We start from the raw sequence: 12,258 nt of genomic DNA, 5'->3' as shown, positions 1-12,258 counted from the left end.
GGGATTGGTCGGTTGCCGACCTCCACAAAGAACGTACCCTGCACATAGCGTCCGGTGAAGGTTGTGAGTTTTCGTTATAGACACCCGGACCCAAGCAGCCAATGAACAGACCTTATCTGATAGGAAGTGGATATATTGAGTCACGCTGAGGTTTTATAAATTAAGTCGTCTGCTAGTTTCTACATCAGGAGAAGGGATTGATTACTTGTCCTGGTTTCTGTCTGTGAGGTTTACTCAGTTCACGTGGAAGTTAAAAGCATGAAGTCAGCTTGTTGCAGCAGCTTCTGCTAAGTTGCGTAGTTTTGCTATGAAATAGGTGATTAAAGTTGCACTAGTACTCCCCCGCGACCCTCAGATAGATTGTCGCAGTATTAATTCCGTTTGTTCTGAATTCTGTGTTGAGCGAGTAATACATAAGAACTGTTTCTTCCGTGGTGTTGCACAACAATTGGTCGTCGGTCGTTTCTCCTTAGCTGGAGAGAAGTCAGGATTTCGAGTCTATCGAGCACCAATAGCGGTTTTCCCAAATGAAAAATGCACGGCTACGTAGAATTTATTGTGCTTCGGGACAACACTTCTTTCCTTCTTCGATATTCCTCTTTGGATTCCCCATGTGATCATATATCAGTAGATTCATTTTAAAGTAGCTCATTATCCCAAACGTATTAAGAGGTTTCTCGCTCTGAATTCATAATCTGAATTAACGAGATTCACCCCTCCATTGTGTGTACAGAAGAGACTACTGTAGCACGAGGTGTCCATGGTCTGCGTATGTACTTTCTGGTATCAAGCTATGCAATAAATAGCCAGTCTACTGAATACAGGTTAATTACCATTTAAGATTATTGCACTTCCCTTCTGCTACAGGGAATATTGATATGAAATGAGCAGGCAACCAAAAAAAAAAATTCTATATGAAAGTAAAATGCTTGGTCACTGCATGGTCGTGCCACATCTTAAAATACCCGCTGAGTTTGTCTGTTCCTTTTCCTTTTCGGTGTTCGGTACGTCAATCGGTAAAAACGGAACCCTTACAGGATTACATTTTTGTCCGTTCGTCTGTCTATCAAAGTTTCAAACATTGTTTTCCTCAGACAGTGGCAGCCATATCAAGTTGAAATTTGTCTCGCATACTCAGTCCTCGGGTTCGTTGACGGTGTAAAGCATTGATGCTTATAAGTCAGTTCAGTCAAAAGAAACGGCCCTTTGTGTTACATATTTTACACTCGCAAACTCACTCATAAAAACCTTTAGTGTACGTCCCTTTGGCCTAGAATCAGAAAATTTGGCAAGAAGGAAGGTTTCTCAGCACAACTAAAGTAAAAAATCCGAAAACTGTAAATTTTTCATTATGTCAAACGATTTTCTTTTTTTTTTTCTTTTCCTTTTTGTCATTTCACATCTGGCTGTCTGTTCTTCCGTCTGTTAAGACCCATTTTCTCAGGAACGAGTAGACGTATCAAGTTGAAATGTATGTCACATGGTTCAGGTCCATGGCCCCTTAACGTTAGGTTCTATGGCGAAGCAATGCGAATGTTTGTTTCACATACAACTGAAAACGTCATATCTACGTGTATTAATCTCTCTGGAAATTTGATGACGGATAAATTTCGAAACATCATTCGTTGCCTGGTGTTTGCCTTTTATCATAGCCACCCAGTCGGCGTGGAAAGAGAACTAATTATTATTGTAATAATGGTTGTCTGGCTCCCGCATGACTTGGTCACAGCTGGAATCCCAGGGACGGATACCTCGCCAGTATCAATGTCGTTAATAGGCAAATATGATCGAGATTCTCGTTCCCGGAATGGATGAGGCTTCTGTACACATAATTAAGTTTGTACAGAACTCTCAGCGCGTGAGTCCTAATCGCACCTGGCTAATTTTCTTTTAGATCAATTAGAAAGTATAGGGCTAATATGTTTTCCCTTAACAAGTGAGGATCCCGTACGAGCCCTGCAGCTCCGATGGACTGTTTATCCGCCAGCGGGGTGAAGTACCCCAAGCGAAACTTTGTCCAGTGTGCTAACTGAAAATAGCTTTTCCCCTCTTCCTGTAATCATAGCAACAACGATTACGACTGACCAGTTGATTAGATTAGGCTCACTTTGTTATAAGTGACAACAAAAGTCAAAATTAAAACGCTTCCGTTGGCAACGGGAAATAAAGAGTCGTACCATAGGTCAAATTAAAATATCCTTTTTAGTACGTAGGAAGCTAACGTAGATTCTTACCTCCGCACCGATGGTTAGCATCATCCACTTCAACATTAAGGAGTACATCCTACACATCTCCTCGTAGACGCTGAAAGCCAGCCGCCTCAGTTTGCACATCTTAGGATAAACTTCGTCAGAACGGTTACAATGAGAGAAAAAATGGACGTGACATATGCTGGCCACTAGTTGTGGGTAGGGCAGGATTTGGAGGGAGAGGAGACTGAGGGTGAGGCTGCAAAGTTAATTTTCTTCTATCCTACGCAGAATTATTCTCAAATAAAACTGGCTGCGAAGTGTGTTTTCTTACTTACTTTCCTCTAAAATATAAGCTCCTTTACGATCCATGAAGTATGTTACGGGCCAGCATAATACATGCGTCGATCGACAAAGGTACAGTTAGAGAATGACACTTGTAGCCTAAACCTCTGTATGGAATGTGAGTTTTAGTATCTACAAGAGTTTAACAAGTCTGCAACTGGGATACACTGCGTCGGCAAAGTCCATCCCCTAAAGTAGATCAACGCTAAAGTCGTCTGAGTATCACTTCTAACTATTGGGACTGTTTCCTAAGCTATTCTATCGAAATTGCATTATTGTGTGGTCTGTTTAATAGAGACGGAAGTTTTGGCTCAAATTCGACTTGATTTTTCACTCTCTTCTTCGTGAAACAACAAAGAGATCGATTTAGCGTAACTTCTCCATCTGTGTGTTTAATGACCTCTGGTTGGTACGTGGCGCTGATGTCCACCGTGTGTACTTTGTCTTCCTGCACGCTCACGTACGTTGACCCCACCAACAATCTCCGCCAACCGTGGGTTTAAATTGCCGAACAGAAGTGGTACGTGCTGTCTTAAAAATGACGGGGAGGAAACCTGTAGAAATATCGTCTGACTATATATCTCGGGCGCCGTTTTCCCATGAACTGTTCGAACTGATTACAGGCTGGTATGTGCTTAGAGTCCTTAACTGTTTCATACTCGCCTATTTTAAGTAACACTTAATTCTTCTTTAAAACAGTTGATGTTGTAAGCAATACTATCAGTGTGCCTTAGATGTAAGGAATACTATGAAGAACAGCTATGGAATTTGTAACACAATCGGAATTTTAAACAGTTGATTTCTGATACAAAACTCCTACATTCGTGTATCTTGTAACAAAGATTCGTTACTGCAACGATCTGTCAATAGAGGAAAAAAACTGTAGACCATTTTAAGTGTATAACAGTTAATTGTTGTAAATACTGCACTATCCAATCAGTAACCAAATACGTAAATTGGCATACATACTTCTTTAGACTTTATTGGTAACAATCTTCAGAATCGCTATTGTGTACGTCTGATGATAATGCAGCACTGTCAATTGTTTCGAGATGTTCAATAAATTTGTAAACTTTTGAACATTCAATTTGCGTAGAGTAATCATTATCACGTCACAGAGTTCAGCTCTGGATTTGCGATACGATCTTAATAGCGAACATTACCGCGGCAATTACGTATTCAAATCGAACGTAGTTCCCACGCCTCTCTGTTTCCTGGCGGCGATTAGCGCAACGAGAAATAATACCCTGATAAATCGCCTTCTCGGTCCATACAAATAACGTTCGCCCTGTCGTTTTATTTTCGCGCTGCCGGGGCGAGCCGCCGCGCTAAAGGAAGATGGCTCCGCATTCTCTAGAATATGCTCCCCCCTGCTGTCGGTGGCCACGCAGCAATATTGCTCGGCCCGGCGCCATACTTGTTACTGTTAATTAAGGCGATAAAGCGGCACCCTTATCACGTGACCCCGGCGGCACACTGCGTGAATACGTAATCTGCGCTCGGCGCATGCGCAGAACCTGTGCCGGTAATAACTTGGCTCCTCCCCCGCCGCTCAGAGACGCGCCAGGGCACGGAACCGGCGCGCACTTCTCTTTTTAGCCAGGTAGATCAGTCGCAGATTAGTACGCCTCTCGAATTTCCTACTCCGTCGGCGAAAGTCAGAGGGGGGGGGGGGGGAGAGAGAGAGAGAGAGAGAGAGAGAGAGAGAGAGAGAGGCAGAGGACGAGAGACCGGAAAAGGGGACAACTTATTACAAAATTTCATGGCTAAGTGTTTCCAATTTTTAATTACCGTGTCTACGAATATGTGGTGCGTTGTGGCCACACAGCAAGCCACGTCATCGACCCTATTTCAGCCATCTTAGCCTGTATCTTTGATCTCTACGTCGAATGAAAACAGTCTTTAAGATAGCAATCTCAATCTGACCATACATAAGGTATAAAATAACAATTATAAGCTTGTTTTTTAAAGAGTAAATTTTCAAAAAAGTCTTCATTGATTATAGTATATATTAAGGTTGGCAGACGACGTATTTCTACATAGAAATATTCCTTCTGCTCTTTTCTCCACTTTGTTTCAGTTACGCTTCAGCACACAGTTGACTGGTGAAGGAAGTCTCATAAAGGAAGGAGACAGAAGGATATGGATGTGTGAATGAAGCTGTGAGTGATTAAGGTGGTGCGTAAACACACTGCTGGCAATATAAATTGCAATAACATGTACATGGCATGCAAAAAACGGTATGCAAAGGATGAGGACGTCAATGCAGTTACGCAAAGTACTTAGGGGCAGCTCTACCTACATTCTATATATGTGTAAAGATAATGAAGCATCAATTCCTCATTCGCAAATCAAATTAAAATGTTGTTCGTTTGTGAGAAGCACCACCCCGAACGGCATTTCTGCTGCCGTATCAGTTGCGAATGATGGTTTCAGTATCACAACAGACACGAATCGGTGTCCTTAACTAAATCCTCATACCACACGCAAAGTAGGTCAGCAGATAGTTTTGCGAAACATTTCCACCTATACTTCTTAATGGTATCCAACTATTCTATCAAAAAACACAGATTCCAGAATAATCTTGGATGAACGACCAAATTTGGACCAATAAACTGATTCATCGTGCATCTCTTTCCAGCCTATTACCAACAGAAAATATATAAAATAGTTTCAACCTGTAACGTAACAAAAATTAGTCCAGTCTCCACTCCCGCAAATTGTTTACTATTGTGGTGTAGTTTGTCACATTTCAAGCAGTGGAAACTCTAGCCAGCTCTGAATTCTTGCGTAAGGTATGCGGTGTGTCAGGCAAATAATGAGAATGGTGTAAGAAATGTAGTTTATTGCAAAGAAAACTGCACATACCCCTTCTTCATACAACGCTTTATATGTGTTCTTTCATTCTTCAAAGAAATGCTGCAGTTCATCCATTGTCACCCTCTTCAACAACTCTGCCACTTTTGCTTTTGCCGCTTCAAAACACTAAAAATGCTTTCCCCTCAATACACTTTTCACTCTTGGGAACAGATAAAAGTCACAGGAAGGCGGATTTGCTGAAGAAGGAGGCTGTTCGAACACGGGAATGCGCTTGTCCGCTGAAAACTATTTCGCAGATACAGCATTGTGAGCTGGAGTTATAGTCATCACGCAGAATCTATGCGTAGTTCTTCATCAAACCCAACTCACGCACATGACATTAGCACCTAACACCACTTTTAACACTTGAAAACACTCCGTTGGCACTACTGCAAAACAACGTCGTCTACAACTATGGCTCAAAAACAGATTAAGGCACACAGAAAGACGAAACGAAAAGTGGCTGCTCTTGGATGTTCAAGGTCATCCGCATTTCAATACTAGCCTTCCCCCATGTGGCTATGTGATAGGAAGTGCGTCGTCTCGATATTTAATTTCCACACCTCGTATGTGTATAACATTCGATTGTTTGGTCACGTCCGTCGTTCCTATACAGAATTAGGTCGGATGTGACCGTATAGACGACTTGAGGTCCACACGCTCTACTTTCTTCATTCATTTCTTAGTCACTGGTGACTCCAGTATCTCCATCCTCACACCAGAAAATATGCCATAGCATAATTGCAGTACCAAATCGGAGACGTGCTGAATCTCGGCTGTACTTTGCCATGATAGGATATATTTCTCCATCCCCTCTTCATTTCATCCACACAATTCTGGAACAAACTACCCTGTAAAATGCGTCTTGTCCAAAAACTATTTTCATTTTAGAGGACATTAGACCTTAATCTGTTGTTATCAGTGCAACTTCCCTCTCGGCATAATCCAACTGCTTTCCTTATACCAACAGGAATATGTGTTTGTTGCATTGTAAATTATCCATTTTCCGCTCGTCCTTGGATATTTCTGTTTTATTCCTTCCACTTCATCTGTTAATCTTGCTTTGCTATACACTTTCTGACAAAAAAGTGAAACATCCAGAAAAAGAGGAGAAAACGTTATGAAACTTCACAGATTGAGAATTTATGTGATGCTATAGCGATAACAAAATCGAAAGGGAGAAAATGAAGATTTGGATTTAACATTACATAGTTATTGAGGTTATTGGAGGCAGAAAACAAGCTTGTCCCTGTCAAAGGAAGCTGGTCGTAGGTTGTGTTCCAAAAATGAACAGCATAGAGACAGAAGTGATGACAGTACCTGCAGGACCTGACCATCATTTTGCAGGACAACGCTCAAGCACGTACAGTCCGAGCTGTTACTGATTTGTTTGACTGATGGGGCTGCTAACTGCTATACCACCTACTGCACTCCCCTCACTAAAGCCCTCGTGAGTTCAACTCGATTTCTAAATGGAAATAAACACTGCCTGCCATTCGCTTCAGAACTGCTACAAATTCGTCAGGCAATAGATCGCGCCGCTCTAACTGTCAACACAACTGGCACTGCTAAGAGTATCCAACGACTTCCACATCGGTGGCAACGGGTTATGCACAATGCTGATGACTACTTTGAAGGTCAGTAAAACTTTGAAACATGTATCTAATTTGTACGAGCTGTAAATAAATAGTTGCCACTATTAAACTTCCAACCCTCATATACACGAAGTTACGTTCACACCTGTCTGGGTCTTCTGGGTGCTTCATCCTTTTTTTTCTTGTTTTTTCAGACACTGTATGTTTTTCATCTCCTCACCAGTCAACTTATTATCGAAACTGATTGCTTCCGTGGTGATGCCGTACGTTTTTGTTAGATGTCAAAACTCACATTCCACAAGACCGTGAGGAAATGTCACAGGGGTAGACTGACATGTCTTAAATTCCATATATTCAGTGTCTTTGGACATTCAACCCATAAGGGGCGAAATAGCCTGTGAAAAATTCTGCGAAAATGTCTCATTGTGAGAGCCTTTTTGAAGCTAAATCTATGAAAATTTGTATTTGCTTTCTCAGTTAGAAATTAAAAAATTACGTGTTTCAGTGGTTTTGTAAATTCTACCCCTAAGAGGGTAAAGTTGGAGATGAAAATTTTTGTTAACATATTTCGTTGTATAAAAACATTTTTAACGCTAAATCCATGAAAATTCATTTTGACTCTTCGGCTAGAAATAAAGACATATGTGTTACAGGGTGCGTACACGAAGTCAAAGGGCGGGATTAACAAAAACCTCTGACTTAAGCCACCTTCTCATTGAGTCGTGAGTATTCTGACTGGTTTGATGCGGCCCGCCACGAATTTCTTTCTTGTGCCAGCCTCTTTATTTCAGAGTAGCACTTGTTTTTATGGCCGCCCGAGAGTGGCAACCATAATTTGGATATGGAGTAGGACGTGACCAGGTTCTGACTAAAATCTGGTGGCAGGAAAACGATTAGTGACAAATAAGCGCCAGCTAGTATAAAACAGTTACTTAGCTTTGGTTCAAATGGCTCTGAGCACTATGGGACTTAACATCTGAGGTCATCAGTCCCCTAGAACTTAGAACTACTTAAACCTAACTAACCTAAGGACATCACACACATCCATGCCCGAGGGAGGAATCGAACCTGCGACCGTAGTGGTCGCGCGGTTCCGGACTGTAGCGCCTAGAACCGCTCGGAACGAATCCGTCATTTGCATGGAGCAATTTAGGGAAATCACGGACAACCTAAATCAGGATGGCAGGACGTGGGATTAAACTGTCGTCCTCCCGAATGGAAATTATTCCCTGATGTCTTCACAGATGCCCTATCATCCTGTCCCTTCTTCTTCTTTCCATACATTTATTTCCTCTCCGATTCGCGGCGCAGAACCTCCTCATTCCTTACCTTACCAGTCAACCTAATTTTCAACATACGTCTATTGCACCACACCTCATATGCTTCGAATCTCTTATGTTCCGGTTTTTGCCACAGAGCAAGTTACACTACCATGCAATGCTGTGCTCCAAACGTATATTCCCAGTAATTTATTCCTCAAATTAAGGCCTATGTTTGATATTAGTAGACTTTTCTTCTTTTCTTGGCCAAGAATGCCCCTTTTTGTCACTGCTAGTCTGCTTTTGATGTCCTCCTCGCCCCGTCCGTCATGTATTATTTTGTTACATAGTAAGCAGAATTCATTAACTTCATCTACTTCGTGACCATCAAGTTCAAACGTATGTGAAATCTTATGGGACTTAACTGCTAAGGCCATCAGTCCCTAAGCTTACACACTACTTAACCTAAATTATCCTAAGGACAAATACACACACCCATGTCCGAGGGAGGACTCGAACGTCCGCCGGGACCAGCCGCACAGTCCATGACTGCAGCGCCTGAGACCGCTCGGCTAATCCCGCGCGGCTCGTGACCATCGATCTTAACGTTAAATTTCTCTCTTTTTTCGTTTCTGCTACTCCTTATTACTTTCGTCTTTCTTCGATTTATTCGCAATCTGTATTCTGTATTCATTAGACTGTTGATTCCATTCGACAGATCCTGTAATTCTTCTTCACTTTCACTGAGGGTAGCAATGTCATCAGCGAATCGTATCATTGCTACCTTGAATTTTAATTTCACTGTTGAACCTTTCTTTTATTTCCATCACTGCTTCTTCGATATATAGATTGAATAGTAGGGCCGAAAGACTACGACCCTGTCTGACAAGTATTTTAATCCAAGCACTTTGTTCTTGACGTTCCACCTCTGTTATTCGCTCTTTGCTCTTGTACATGTTGTGTATTACCAGCCTCTCCCTATAGCTTACGCCTATCCTATTTTTCTCAGGATTTCGAACATCTCGCACCATCTGACTCTTTTTCCAGGTGCCTTGATGCCTTTTTATTCAGAAATAGGCCTACATTCGGTAAAGACTAAGACATATCGGCTTTGTCAGAACAGCAGAGAAGAAGAAAAGGTTATGTAATACATTAATTTTTCAATAGACGTCACGTATGTTTATTAAATTCTTGCCAGCTGGTGTGGCCGAGCAGTTCTAGGCGCTTCAGCCTTGACCCGTGTGACCGCTACGGTCGCAGGTTCGAATCCTGCCTCGGGCATGGATGTGTGTAATGTCCTTAGGTTAGTTAGGTTTAAGTAGTTCTAAGTTCTAGGGGACTGATGACCTCAGATGTTAAGTCCCATAGTGCTCAGAGCCATTTTTTTGACAGCCCTGCGGGATTCATGGTGTCAGTTCCCTCCACCACTACTTTAGACATTAGTCGAGTCCATGCTGCGTCCTGTTGCGCCACTTCTCCGTGCTCGCGGGGGCCCTACACGATTGGCAGTATATAAACGTAAACTGGAAGACAATCGTATAGTAATGTACAGATATGAGTATACAGCCGGTCGCGGTGGTCGAGCGGTTCTTGGCGCTTCAGTCCGGATCCGCTTGACCGCTACGGTCGCAGGTTCGAATCCTGCCTCGGGCATGGCTGTGTGTGATGTCCTTAGGTTAGTTAGGTTTAAGTCGTTCTAAGTTCTAGGGGACTGATGACCTCAGATGGTAAGTCCGATAGTGCTCAGAGCCATTTGAACCATTTGAGTGTACAAATGAAAAATAAAAATTAATTTCATAATCGGGTTTCGAACGCGGGTCGCAAAATTGAGAAGCCGCGACGCTAATCACTCTCACGGTTTCGAAAATTGGTTCAAATGGCTCTGAGCACTAAGGGACTTAACTTCGGAGGTCATCAGTCCCCTAGAACTTAGAACTACTCAAACCTAACCTAACCTTAGGACATCACACACATCCATGCCCGAGGCAGGATTCGAACCTGCGACCTTAGCGGTCGAGCGGTTCCAGATTGCAGCGCCTAGAACCGCTCGGCCACCATGGCCGGCTGTCACGGTTTCGTCTGAGGAGTGCGTGAGCTGGAAGATACATAGTAAGACCACGAAGACTTTGGTCATGGTTTTTTCAGAAGCAGTTGAGTGTCTATGGATAAGCCAAGACAAATGTTTGCTTATTCGGAGCTCTCTTCCACTGAACGAAGGCCTGCGGCACAGAATCGCAGCGCCTATGCGAGGCGGCGTCCTCGTCCCGGGCTGCGGGTAACGAGCCGGCATGGCTGGCGCGGGTAATTGCGGAGCGGCCGGTGCTCCGGGGTGGCGTGGCGTGGCGCGGTCCCATCCTGTGGCGCTGCGGTGCCGTGGCGTACCGCGGCGGCTAATGGCTGACCAGATATTTACGACAGCGCGGGTAACGAACTGTCCCCAGCCGCCGCGGAAATTTATGGCGCGCGCGCAAATTAACCAATTCCGCTCAGCCGTTACGGACGACCCTTCGTATTTTATTCGTACAAATTGTCGCGCCGGCTCGGAAAAATGCGCCGGCCGCGTTATGACCTCTACTGACCTGGAGCAACGTCCGGAATGCGCTCGCCCGCAGCTCCACACGAGAGAGCGGAAAAAAAAACTGCTTTGATTGCTGGCTGTATCAGTTACATCGCGGTGACCATAGAGACCCTAGACCAGTTCCCCCCACTCTGCAGGTAACTGCCGCCTGAAGGGTGTAATATCTCTTTATATTCGATGAATTATTCTGATACAATTCTACTCTTGAATGACGTTTACTAATATTCTATCTTCATACTCGCAGAATCCATGCGCAAAATAGTTTCATACAATAGCTATGCCATGAGCGCATAATTATTCTTTGTAGTACTCTCTCTGGTGGTTGTTAGAAAAAAAAAAGCTTCCGAGATTGTCTTCGTGCCGATTAGCCTGAGCTTGGTTTGAAGAATTGTAATCTGAATATTGACATTTATCACAAAAGATAACAGAGACGAAATTGTACGATTAAAAGGGAAATATACATATATATTGCTTCTTCATACAAAAGGTGTGTATTTGACATTTGAGAATTAATGATATTCATCGACATATTGCGTAGTTGTTAATCAGAAGGGAACTTCCGAAAGACTGGATACCAACCTGCATTTAATAATCCTAGAGCTCCATCACTTCTTCGGAAGGTTAAACTTCATCAAAGCCATATATCCGCTTGATCTGAGGTTTCCCGACTGATTATACAACGCTCCCAAAATTACGAGGCATTTTATTTGTACAGATTAGCAGACTGCCGCAAAGCACGAGCCTTCAGAGAAGAAGAATCATCGCCTGATTTCATTCTAACAAGTAAAATTTCTGAATCATTTTGAGTGACTGAGCTATGACTGTTTCATATCATGAATGATTGATTGCTCGAACGAATTGAGAACTACATAATTACATAGATAGGAGGAAAAATTACAAGGGTAAAATTTAATTTTTCCGAGGGCTAAAATCAAACTGTCTGAAGTGTGTTTCTGTTACGAAAGTAAATCATATTTAACGGGTCGTTACTATTATCACTATTTCTTAAGACTCTTATAGGGGAACTCGGGGCGGAAGGGGATACTTAATGCTTAACAATTTCTATAATATAAGGGATCACAAGGAAACACTTCTTAAAGTGATAAAAAACACCTTGTAGTGTAACCTAATGTATTTTATTTTAAAATCACTTAAAACAATACATTTTGCACTTTTTACAATTTTTCAAAGAAGTCTTGCATATTTCCCGTTCCGCCCCACCCACGGGGCAGAATGTGATAAGGGTATTTTTTGTTAAGTTATTGCATTAACGTTGAATTTGAATTATGAATATCGTATTAAACTATGACAAAATGTTGTTTAACAGGCAATTCAGACTAAGGAATGTGTAATTTAAACCATTAAAAAGTCATTATTCAAAATAAGAAAATATTTTAATGTCATTTTGAAAAATGTACAATGCTTAATAACCA

Source organism: Schistocerca piceifrons, chromosome 3, assembly GCF_021461385.2.
Source record: "Schistocerca piceifrons isolate TAMUIC-IGC-003096 chromosome 3, iqSchPice1.1, whole genome shotgun sequence".
NCBI classification, from domain to species: Eukaryota; Metazoa; Arthropoda; class Insecta; order Orthoptera; family Acrididae; genus Schistocerca; species Schistocerca piceifrons.
The sequence above is the reverse complement of the archived record's forward strand: the minus strand, read 5'-3'. Positions refer to the sequence as shown.